We start from the raw sequence: 13331 nt of genomic DNA on the forward strand, positions 1-13331 counted from the left end.
CCCCCTGAAAAGTGATTCACCGATCGACTAATGACTGGGTTCCTACTTACTGCTAGGTAAAACAGAGACATATGTGTAGAGCAAGGAAATTGCCAAATGTTTTGACTTGCCAGGGATCAAACCCAAGTCCTCTCATTTGCGAGGCAAGTGCTCTAACCACTGAGCTACAGGATTCCACCAAACCAGCTCTGTATCTACACAGTTACCCTCACATAAGTCGTATCAATTGGGGGCCATGGGATTTAATAAGACTTATTGCAAACTTGCATAGAATATAAACTCTTGAACGAGACTTTGGAGACAGATAATAATATACAGAGCCCGCTGAGCGGAGGGAGCGGACACACAGAGGGAGAGACAGAGGGAGAGAGAGGGAGCAATTCCCCTCACATGTTGCCTCCCAGTGAGATGTCCAGGGAGAAGCGCCAGAGGTGGAGAAGACAGATGCGCTATGCTCCAGCCCACTGTTGACAACCCGCCCTTTCATGACAGTGGAGAGCACGTGGCTGTCGCTGTGGGTGAACCACACATTCGTCACGAGGCTGCCGTGTGCATGATACACGTTACTGGGGGCCTTGGCTTTGGCACACGGATCCTGAAAGAGATGAACTTTACAGAAGTCATCAGCCACAGCCAACACGCGCTCGTTGTGTGAGCGACACATTGCGTTGATGTCAGTTCAATCAGAATTGTCCGGCCACACTCCAAACACGTGGAAGCTAAGCCTTCACACTGACATATAATTATGATTGAGTTGAATGATTAAATAGACTATGAAGCAAACATTTTCAAACTGACAATCACGGAAAACACTAATCCAAAGTGTAATGTTTCCCGGCAAACCAGTTGTGCACGTATTAGGAGTCAATGGCATTGTTTTGCACATTTCCCTGTTCACATTACTCTGTCCTACATATTAGTCAAAAACAATGCCAGGAATAATACAGTAATCAGCCAATGCTATATTTTCAGGCCTGTAGCTATGCTTCTATCTTTTAAATTATACCATAGAATCTGAATCTACAGAAATATAATTGAATGAACATGGCAAGTTATTTAAAATTGAATAAGTAATACAATCCTGACAATTGGCAAACTTTCCTTTTGGCATAATCGGATGCCGAACAAGGGCATGTAATGATTGAAGTAACATCTAAGCTTAGAGAATTGTACTTTCTATATTAAATAAAAACACACGTTGTGGTCATTTCAAATCTGGTACTTTAAAGGAAAGAGACAATAAAACAAGTCTATAAGTAGAACTATGATCAAGGAACATTAAAAGAATAACAGAATCACTCCACTGTGTACAGTGGAGGAATAGGAAATTAATTCCAGAATTTAGTTTATTTATCATTATTATTATTATTAATTCCAGCATTTTTCATCCCCATGTTACTGCAGGTTGGATCTATGATAACACTATTCAGTAAAAATAATAATAATAATCGTTGCATTTGATATAGCTTCTTATCTCGGCTTTGAGATGTCTCAAAGCGCTTCACAAGAATATACTGTAATGTAAATTGACTATATATTTTGTGAGTGAAACATAGCAGCCAATTGTGCATAGCAGTCTCTTAAAAAAGTCGTGGATTGAATGACCAAATTTTTCTTTTTTTAAAACAGCTTATCAACCCCAGAAAAGTGATCCGCTAATCAACTGTTAGTAAGTTCCTACTTACTGCTATGCAAGGTGTGTGGAATAAAGAAACGTGCCTAAGGTTTCGCCCTGCCTGGGAACTAAAGCCAAGTCCTCTTGCTTGCGAAGTGAGTGCTCTAACCACTATGCTACAGTACTCCAGTGTAGCATGTTGGGTCTGTCTATAGCAGTGGGTGCAGGTTGAACCCACAAACTGGAAGTGCGGTAAATGGAGGCATCTGCACATCCCACAAACTCTAACAAGAGTGCTTACCATCTTCCTGAATGATGCATTTATGCCAGCAGCACAAAGGAAGTGACACCAACAGTGAACTGAAGACCTGGAAGCACTGACCAGCAGTCATTTTCATAGCGTGCCCTGTTACAACACAATTGACACAATCTTGGAGGCCAAGGACAACCTCAGGCTCCTCTTCTCCGTCATCAACCAGCTTCTCCGCCCATCCTCTCATGCCTCGCCCATCCTCACCTCCAATTGCCAACTGCGATCAATGCTGGACTTCCTCAAAATCGAGGGAATCCACTCAGCTGCCTCTGCACTTCCGTCTACTACACCTTCCCCCATCTTCCCCTCCCATCCGGCCCCTACCCATCTCTCCCTCCACACCTTCGAACCTGTCACCCCTTCCTGTCTCACCACCACTATCACCTGCATGAAACCGACCACCTGCTCCCTTGACCCCATCCCCACCCCTCTCCTTACCTCCCAGCTCCACTTCCTTGCACCTCTACTCACAGACATCATAAACCTCTCCCTATCCACTGGTACTGTTCCTACCCCATTAAAAAGGGCCGTTATCACTCCTATCCTTAAAAACCTTCCTTGGACCCATCACTGGTCTCAAACTACCACCCCATCTCTAACTTCCCTTTCCTCTCCAAAGTCCTGGAATGAGTCGTTGCTTCCAAGCTTCGCTCCTTCCTCTTCCACTACTCCCTTCATGAACCCCTCCAATTGAGTTTCTGTGCCACCCACAGCACAGAAATATCCCTGGTCAAAGTGACAAATGCCTTTCTATCCATCTGCGACCAGGTTCTCCTTGTCCTCCTTGACCTCTCTGCCACCTTCGATACCACTCTATCTTTATCCAACGCCTCTCCTCTCACCTCAACCGTCATGGCTCTATCCTTGACTGGTTCAGTTCGTATCTCTCACACTGCCTCCACTTCAACTCCACAAATAGTTTCTCCTCTAGACACTGCACCATCTCGTGCAGCGTTCCTCAGGGCTCTGTCCTTGGTCTCCTCCTTTTCAATATCTATATGCTCCCTCTTGGTGACATAATTCGCAGACATGGGGTCAACTTCCACATGTAGGTGGATGACACCCAACTGTACATCTCTGCCTCCACCCTTGAGTCCAGGACCACTGCAGTCCTGACAAAATGTCTGTCAGACATCAAGTCCTGGATGAGAGCTAACTTTCTTCAATTGAACGTCAACAAGACTGAGGCCCTCTTGATTGGCTCCTATCAGCGCCTCCTCACCTCAGGCGCTGACAGCGTCATCATCCACCTTACTCAGCCAGTCCGGAACCTTGGCATCTTGTTTGATCCTCAACTATCCTTTCTACCCCACATCTGTGCCATGACCTGCTCTACCTTCCCCCACATTTGAAACATCGCCTGGCTCTGCCACTGTCTCACTCCACAGGCCACCGAAACTCTCATACACACTTTCATTACATCAAGGCTTGACTATGCAAATTCCTTTGCTTGTTGGCCTCCCAAACTCCTCCCTCCATAGGCTGCAGATTATCCAGAACTCAGCAGACCATGTACTCTCCCGCACCAGGCTCCATGACCCTATGAACTCCATCCTTGCTCAACTTCACTGGCTTACCATCACACAGAGGATACAGTTCAAGATCCTGGTCCTCACCTTCAAAGCCCTCCATGGCCTTGCTCCCCCCTACCTCTGCAATCTCCTAACCCCCTACCAATCTGCCCGTTCCCTCCGCCCAGCAGGCTCCAGCCTGCTTCATGTTCCCTGCCTTGCCCGCCCCACCATTGGTGGGCGGGCCTTCTGCCACTCTGCCCTACCTCTGTAACTCCATCCCACAGTCCCTTTGCCTCGCCCCCTCCCTTGCCTCCTTCAAAACCCTCCTCTTCAACCATGCATTCAATCACCCTGATTCCCCCTCTGCTCTGCACCCTCCCCAATCCTGATCCCCAGCTCGGTCCGAAACTCTGACTGTCCAGCTCCTTGGGACATCCTCCCAAAGTGAAAGGCGCTATACAAATGTAATCTTGTTGTTGTTGTTGTCCTCCCAACGTGAAAGGTGCTTTAAAAAAGTAATTTTGTTGTTGTTGACACATCAACCACACCTGTTTTGGCAAATATCACATTTTAGACCCCCCTGCCCCCCATACCTAACACAGTAGCGAAGAATCATTCATACACAAAAAAAGGGTTAAGATCAGATTTAATGGGCAAATAATATAGGTATGAGCTTTCTAGAAGATGTGAGGCAAGTGTTTTGAAAAACCTTTTGGAAGAATAGACAACCGGGAATCATTGATTTGCCAGATCTGTGACTGAGTCACAAAATGTCAGTGCTTTGTATTGTATTAATGTTTTGAGTTGATCAGATTAGAAGATGGGAGAGTAAGATGACCTTTTCTTGGAGGTAAGAGTAAAGAAAGCCCAGTGGAAAAGAGAGAGGGGCAGCTTATCCCTAGAGAAACATTGAAAATAACTTTCTATGATGTGTCCATGCGGGTCAAGGTTCACCGAAACTGAAAAGAAGCAGCCATGCTATTGTACTGATACCTTTGCTTCTCAGTCTAGTACTCTCATAAATCATTAAAACAACTCTATTTATATACATCAGTCAATGGCTCAAGTCACTTGGCATGCAAGGTCAGAGGGACTTCACACTTTTAGGAAGACTTTGATCTGCCTTGCTGAAAAACCCAGTAAAATCCAGGAAAATGATTCATAAGGCCAATTAGCACAATGCATTATTTCACACTTGGGTGAAATGTCACCAGAATATGTCTCTAAGGCCCTTTGATGTGAACTTAACAAATGCAGTCACTTCCCGTATTCAGCGCCTTACATCTGAAGAAGCTAAGTATGTAATAAAAAAAGAGAATGTCTGTCTTTCTTTTTTTCTCTCTATCACTTCTTTTAAGAACTATAGAAGACAGACTTCAAAGTTAAGAATGAAATCAACAATTTGCCAAATTCTGAACTCTCTGAAACGCCACGTAAATAGAGTAAATCTAAACCCAGGCAAAAGTTCTCCCCGTGGATGAGCAAGGATAAATGAACACAACAGAAAAATGGTAACTCACTACAATAGTTTAATTGCAATTATCAACGATAGCTTTATTTGGATTAATTGTTGTATAAAAGGAAACAGAAATATTCTTGGTATTTCAGTTGGTTGAGCACTGACTTGGGATAAAAAGGTTCTGGGTGTGAATCCCATTGGATTCATTCAGCCCTTCATCTTTTCAATGTCGATTAAAATAAATACCATGCCTAAAAGAATCCTCTCTTGGGTGGAGATAATAGAGGTTCCCCTGGGTTTGGACTGGCTCTGAGCACACAAAACCTGGCACATCTAGAATAATATAATAAGAGATATTGCTGATGTTTGACTAATCTGACTCTCTCATCAACAAGGCTTTGAGATAAAGCTGTGAACTTACCATTTCGCCCATAAATACACAATCAATTCACTTTTCAGTATATTCTGTGAAGTGCTTTGACATGTCTAGAAGATGTGAAAAGGATTATTATTATAAAATGGGATCAAGGGACCATGGGATATTGCTGTGCGCAAATTGGCTGCCTTGTTCACCCACAAAATACGCACAGCCCACATAACTTTACAGTAAACTCTCTTTGGGACATCTCGAGAAGGTGATAAGGTGCTATATCGAATGCAAGGACTATTAAAATGCTCAGTCACTTCATTTAACAGTAATGACTGTGAAGAACTCTGAGATATTTTGTAGTGAGACACTATAAGGTGCTATATCAAATGCAAGGATTATTTTATAAAAAGGGAGCAGTGAAATGTACTGAAAATTCCATGAGCAAGGAATGTGATGAAGAATAATGAAAAATTAGCATTTAAAATACCTTAATAGACCAAATCCATTACTCTTCTCACCATTGCTTTTTGAAAAGGTGCATCAAAGACTATAGGACTGGAGCTAAATCATAATCTATCATAGTGTCCTCAAGCCCTGATTTTGGCAATAACCCTGATCTCCTGTAAATTCTCTGCTTTCATTTCTCCGTTCAATTTCTCCTTTAGATTTCCCATCAAAAACAAGGGCCAAATCTGAGAGATGTATGACCTTGTTTCACCTGCTTCCAGTTGCACCAAGCTGTTAAGGTACCTGATATAATAATAATCCTTGCAACTGATATAAATCCTTATCACATGGCTGAACAGTCTCAAAGCTGTTTTCAAGATTTACTGTAAAGTGTAGTGACTGTAGGCTGCATTGACTAGGCATTTGTAAGTGAAAACGACAGCTAATTTGCACACAGCAAATGGCCCACAAACAGGCATGAAGTGCGTGATTAATTTTATCTGGGTGATTGTTGGTCAGAACACTGGAATAAACTCCCACTTCTTTACAATACATATATACTTACATAATAATAATATATAATAATAATCCTTGCATTTGATATAACGCCTTATCACATCTTCAAGAAGTCTCAAAGCGCTTCACAGAATATACTGTAAATTGAATTGACTGTATATTTTGTGGGCAAAACACAGTAGCCAATTGCGCACAGCAGTGTCCCACAAACAGTTGTGGATTGAGTGACCAATTTTTTTTTGGAGGATATATTACCCCCGGAAGAGCGATCCACCAATCGACTAACAACCAGGTTCCTACTTACTGCTAGGTAAACAGAGGCATGTGGAGTAAGGAAACTTGCCCAACATTTTGCCCTGCCGGGAATCTAACCTAGGTCTCTGTTTGCGAGGCGAGTGATATAACCACTGAGCTACTGGACTCCATATGTATTGCACACAGCAAATATATATCGTACAAAGCTTTTATGGTCTCCTCCAGGCAAAATCCCCTGAAGTGTCTTTACAATGTGACTTAAAATATTTGTAATATTTCCCATGGTCATTCACTTCACAACTGTTTGTAAGCCATTAATCATGCCATTCTGTTCTCACTCCCTGGAACTCCTTGAGTCCCTCCAACTCGCTCTCTTTCCTCTCCCCATTCTTTTCATCTCCCACTCTCTTTAGCTCAGGTCCCCAGCCAGCAGTGTAAAGTGCTTTGAGATGTCCTCCTGATGTGAAAGGCACTATATAAATGTAAATTATATTGCATTGTATGATTTGCACCAAAGTGCTTCAATTACATTGACTCAGATGTCAAAAATGCCCCAAAATGCATTACCTTCAAACAAAATTCAGATCCCTCACAGTTCAAAGAACAGTATAAATTGTAATATGGAACAAATACAAGCACTTTACCTGACTTTCTACACTGCTATATGTACTTATCTCTGCTATTTTGAAAAACTTTGGTGGGTTCTGCAGTGTGGTCCCACATTCTCTATTTAAAAATCTACAAAAAAGTACAACACAATTTAACCCATTGTAGGAAGGATATTGTAGCAATGGAGAGTGCAGCATAGATTTATTAGGATTTCCCAGAGATGGATGAGTGGATAATGCTATCAAGAAAGATTAGGCAGGTTAGAATGCTCTCTAGAGATGTGACGATTAAGAGGAGAGTTAATAGTTGCATTTAAAATTATGAAAAGTTTCATTAAGGTAGACATAAATAGGCTGTATTTACACGTTGGTGCATTCAAAACAATGGGACATAGAGAGCTGCGAGCAAATCGGTAAGAAAGTGTAGGAGGAACCCCTTTACGCAGAGTGTGGTGTAAACATATTTAAGAAGAAACTTGATACGTACATGAGGGAGAAGGGAGGAGAATGATAGATGGGATGAGGCTTATGTGGAATATAAACACTAACATTGCTTAGTTAGGCTGAATGGCTTTTTTTCTGTGCTGTAAAATCTATGTAATTCCATTTTTAAACTCAAGGATTCAATTGTGTGCGTTTATTCAAATTGATTAAATTTCCGTAGTAAACACATCAAACAGAATGTATGCTTTTAGCATTTTATATACTCGATCAAGAACCTATCGTTCTGTTGGATAAATGCAGTATTTTATTTTCTTAGAGTGACTGTATAAATTGGAAAGAATCACTTTGGATGAGCAGATGAAGAATTTCATTATACGCATGATAAATGTACAATGTATTCACTAAACTAGATGAACCATTGCAGTCTTGGTCTTATGAACGACAGAAAGCCCAAAGGAATAGATAGTGTAGATGCAATTGTCACCTCACAACAAATAAAACCAGTGGCAGGAATTGTCAAACCATATGTCTAGAGAGGGGGACTCCCTTGGTATTTTACAATATCATTTATGCATTTACACTAGAATGTGAAAAGTGCATAATGATCTCTGAGAGTCACTGTAATAGTGCAGCTTTGATATGTTAACTGAACTTCCTTGATCTGAATTGAAGTACTTTAGATATCAACATTTCGAATCAGGATTATGACTCAATTTTAAGAACCAATCCAGGTTGGATCTCATACCACAACGAAGCATTCACAATAGAGTTGTAAGCAACTAAGTATTTTAGAACAAACAAAAGATGTCTTCTCTTTGAAAGATTTTTAATTGATCTTCATCTTCTGCAGCGCATAAAAGGAGCTGAATCTGCAGATTTTTTTTATAATTGATTTATTAACAAGTCATTAATCTCCTTCATGTTTCAAAATCTTGTCTCTTCTATGTGCAAACATGTCCCTTGTGTCACTTTTTAGAGACAGATGATATATTGTAATTTTTCAAGGTTATCTTATTTGTTCTGTCACAGTGTGTACTTTGCAGTGTTTATTTAATATTAACACAGCATATAAATAAGAGAACAACTAAATAATGAGGCAATTATTTTGTTGCTAATCTTCATCAACCACTGTATGTTGTCTTGGTTATATTCATTGTCAATCAATGAGCTACACACTGTTAACATAACCTATGTTTCTCCAACGTGGATTAGGTTCAGGTAATGTGCTGGTGATGTTAACACCTCCACTGTTGAGCTTTACCATGACACTGTCTATCCTAAGGATCAAATACTATGGGGTGCAAAATCTGATGTTTCAGAACAGATTCAATATGCTTCAATCTGATTATTATGATATGTTGCATTTTTATTTATATATTCTCTGTAAAGTACAACAGCTTATACTTACATAGCGCCTTTCATGTCAGAAGTATAGTAACATTTAACATTGAGAACAAATTCAACTTTCATAAGATATTTCATATTTTATCCTAAATAGAGATACAGGTATGTTCACGTCTATCCTGATTTCTTTTGTGTGACGTGAGGCATTTACTTTACAGAATAACATTTTTGAACAAGCTTACTGGAAGATATTATTGAGCACTGGGCATATTGAAACATTTGTCTGATCAAAAAGATTCAGTTGTCAGTGCAAAAACCAAACTGCTAAAGTTGCCATTTTCCATTATAATAATAATCATTGCATTTGATATTGTGCCTTATCATGTCATAAAAAATATCTCAAAGCGCTTCACAGGATTTAACTTAAAGTTTAGTGTGTTGGTATTTGTAGGTGAATACAACAGGCAATTATTACACAGCAGTGTCCCATAAACAGCGAGGAAGAGAAGTGTAATTTTATGTGGGTAGCTGTTGGCTGGGCCATTAGAAGAAACTCCTTTCTCCTTTCAAAATACCTCCATGGGATCTTTAACATCCACCTGAACAGGCATATGGAAGTTTTGTATAAAAGTGCTGGTTTCGTAGCTAGCAAAAACTTTATTTAGCAAATGTCCTCCTGACGTGAAAGGCGCTATACAAATACAATTTGTTGTTGTTTATTTGTCCTCTGGGAAAGATATACCATATAACACCAGACCCAAAACATTGTGATACTCCTGTTTTGTTCTGTATTTATTCAACTGTATTTATTCAACTTTTAGTTTTAAAAGGAAAAAAATTGGACATTTTGTGAAATGTGAAATGTTACTGTTAAATGATCCATGAGCTGTTCAACAGTGAGGTTTTCAACAGTTCAATCAAGCATTTAGCACCTCTGAGCAATGCTAACAGGCTGGGGGTAATCAACTGGAGCACATCATTTATTGACATGGGATGTGACCCATGGAGCACTTTTCCGTTTGCTTCTATCAAATAGTTCACAAAAGATGCATCTGTAGTAGGGCCATCCACAGGCTACATGAGAATATAATAAGAGCTGTCAAAGTAAAATAGAAAAGATATTTGAGATCTGTGGGACTAGTCTATCTCAGTGTTTTATTTTGGTTCCTGGTGGGATGAGCAATGATTATTTTTGTTTGTTGTGGCTATAGGTATGGTGACAGAATTCCTTAGTTAGTTAATCAGACTTTCTCAGCATTCTTAGAAAATGTAGAGAACTGGGACAGAGTTTGTTCAGTGAAGAAATACCAAGTGTAGATAAGATATTCTTCAAAGGGAGACCAACTACAACAACAAATTGCATTTACATAGCACCTTTCATATCGGGAGGATGTCCCAAGACGCTGGACAGACTCCCTATTGCCAAACAGATCGATTTCAAGATCCTCACACTTGTTTTCAAATCCCTTCATACTCTGGCACTTAACTACCTCTCTGATCTGCTTACCACCCAACCCACAACCGTTGTCTCCGCTTGACTGGCTCTGGCCTTCTGCAGGTAGCACCTGAAGACCTTCCTATTCGACCGTGACAACAGCCATCTCACCCTCCTGCCGGCTTGACATCGTACTCCGCTACTGTCAAGCGCTCTGGTACCCTACCCTGCGTGAGGGGCTCTACATCAATGAAAATTATTTTTGTTGTTGTTGGGGAACCTCTGTATTTTTGTCAAATAAATGTTTAATTAATCTGCTTGTTCAAGTGGATGTTAAAGATCCCATGGATGGCACTAGCAGAAAAAAGAAGGGGTTTCTCCTGGCCAGCAAACTCCAAATTAAAAAGAAATTGGTCATTTGCTTCACATTTGTTATTGTGTGGAAATTAGTTCCTCTTCAGTCGCTCTCATTGGAAAGTGTGCGCGTAGACTTTGCGTGTGAATAGGAACAGGTTCAATTGAAATGCGTGTCATGGTTGATAGTATGATAATGATCGCTGTCTTGGCTCACGCATGAAGGTCATCAGAGGGTGCCTACGAACAGTGGAAGCACACCCTGGTGTCAACAGCTTCAGTTGGGGAGAAAAAGGAAATTGAAATGGATCCTTTTTGTGGCTGTGGATGGAGTTGAGCGATCAGACCTAACACTGTGCCTATTTATTCTGAATAATCTGCAAAATAAATTTGGAATCAGAGCTTTACGTAAAATCTGACAATTATATTTCACATATGCATTCCAGCTGAATAATAATCCTTGCATTTGCTATACCTCTTTATCACGTCATTGATATGTCTGAAAATGCTTCACAGAATATATTGTAGAGTGACTGTGTAATTTGTGTCAATCGAGAGAATCTCAGGGACATAAAGAATTCCTTTAGATCTTGAAGCATAGGTTCTGCATCTCCAAGTATTCCTTTTGCCATCCCAATTCTGCCCATCTCCTGAAAAGCAATCCAAGTGCAAATTTAGATACATCAATTAAAATATTGACTAATCAGCCAGCAATTGATCAATGCTGAAGGACTTTTTTTGTTTGTTAGCTAAGGTTCTAGATTCAATATTTAAAACACAAATAACAGTTAACATTTTCCAGACTTTGCAAAAACTGGATGTTAAGTTCCTCACAAGGCAGACAAAAGTCCCAGTGTCATTTTAAGACAAGTATAAAAGAATAGCAACAGATAAGTATGGGTTTGAAATACAATACAATTTATAAACCTCCTTTCACCTCAGGAGGATGTCTTAAAGTACTTCACAAAGCTGAATGGGCACCCAAGCTTGAGGTGGGAGCCAAGGGGGATGGGGAGGGGGGAAGATGACTAAAAGCCTAACTTTCATTGAGCTTTGGCCTCCTTTGTCAATCAGGCAATGTACACAAAAAAGAAGATTCAATACCCGGCTTAAACAATTGCTTACATTTGAATCAGATCGTCCCAATTCAAAAGGTGATTCTACTGATGAAATGTGCCTGATCCAACATCTTCAGTGAAATAATTCTAATGGTCAATTGTTTGAACTGAACTGCACAAGGAATGCTGTCAAGGTGGAATTAATCCTCATGATAGTAACTGTCAGTGCAGGCCTGAATGGAGTGACCTTTCTTGTTTCTGTCTGCACCCTGTGCAGTCCTTGTCAGCAGGAGGAAGTCAGGGACAGAGAATACAAACAGGGATTATACACAGACTCACCCCTGATTACAAAGTAGCATTTCCTGAAATAATTTCAGAACAACTTTCGCCGCAGCTCAGGAATTCTTTGTGCCCCTGAGATTGACTTGATTGACCTTCACCCACAAACTACACAGTCACTCTACTTTGCAATATATTCTGTGAAGAACTTTCAGGCATTTCAATGATGTGATAACAACAACAACAACAACAACAAGATTACATTTGTATAGCGCCTTTCACATCGGGAGAAGTCCCAAGGCACTGGACAGAGTACAGCATTTCAGACCCAAGGTGGGGTTGGGGGGGGAAGGTAGGGGAGGGGAAGGGGGGTGGCCAATGGCATGGTCGAAGAGGAGGGTCTTGAGGCGGGACTTGAAGGAGGTTAAGGAGGGGGCGAGGCGGAGTGACTGGGGGATGGAATTCCAGAGGTTGGGGGCAGAGTGGCTAAAGGCTCTCCCACCAATGGTGGGGCGGGTGGGTTGGGGGACGTGGAGCAGGCCAGAGCCGGCTGATCGGAGGGAACGGGCGGGTTGGTAGGGGGTTAGGAGGTCACAGATGTAGGGTGGGGCGAGGCCACGGAGAGCTTTGTATGTGAGAACCAAGATCTTGAACTGGATCCTCTGAAGGATAAGAAGCCAATGGAGTCGAGCGAGAGTGGGGGAGATGGGGTCACGGAGTTTGGTGCGTGAGAGGACACAGGCTGCAGAGTTCTGGATTATCTGCAGCCTGTGGAGGGAGGAGTTGGGAAGACAAGCAGGGAGTTTGCATAGTCGAGCCTGGAGGTGATGAAAGCATGAACAAGAGTTTCAGTGGCCTGAGGGGTGAGATAGTGGCGGAGTCGGGCGATGTTACAGAGGTAACAATAGTCATTTCTGTTGATAAGAAGCTATACAAAATGCAAGGTTTATTATAATTATTATTATTATTCAGCTGGAATGCACTTTTAAAATATATGATGGGGAAATTCCATCATATCCAAATTTCTATTTTTATAACCTGACTATATAAACAACTATATAAGTGGAGTCCTTTGCAAGCGAGAGACCTGAGTTCAATTCCAGGCAGAGGGCGAAACCTTGGGCAAGTTTCCTTACTCCACACAGAGCCTAATAATGATCCCTCCAAAAAACCCAAAACAATAATAAATCGGTCATTTTCAATCTACGACTGTTTGTGGGACATTGCTGTGTGCAATTGGCTGCCGCGTTCGCCCACAAATATACAGTCAATTCACTTTACAGTGTGTTCTGTGAAGCGCTTTGGGACGTCCTCCCGACG

The sequence above is a fragment of the Callorhinchus milii genome, unplaced genomic scaffold, assembly GCF_018977255.1.
Source record: "Callorhinchus milii isolate IMCB2004 unplaced genomic scaffold, IMCB_Cmil_1.0 Scaffold5, whole genome shotgun sequence".
Classification (NCBI taxonomy): domain Eukaryota; kingdom Metazoa; phylum Chordata; class Chondrichthyes; order Chimaeriformes; family Callorhinchidae; genus Callorhinchus; species Callorhinchus milii.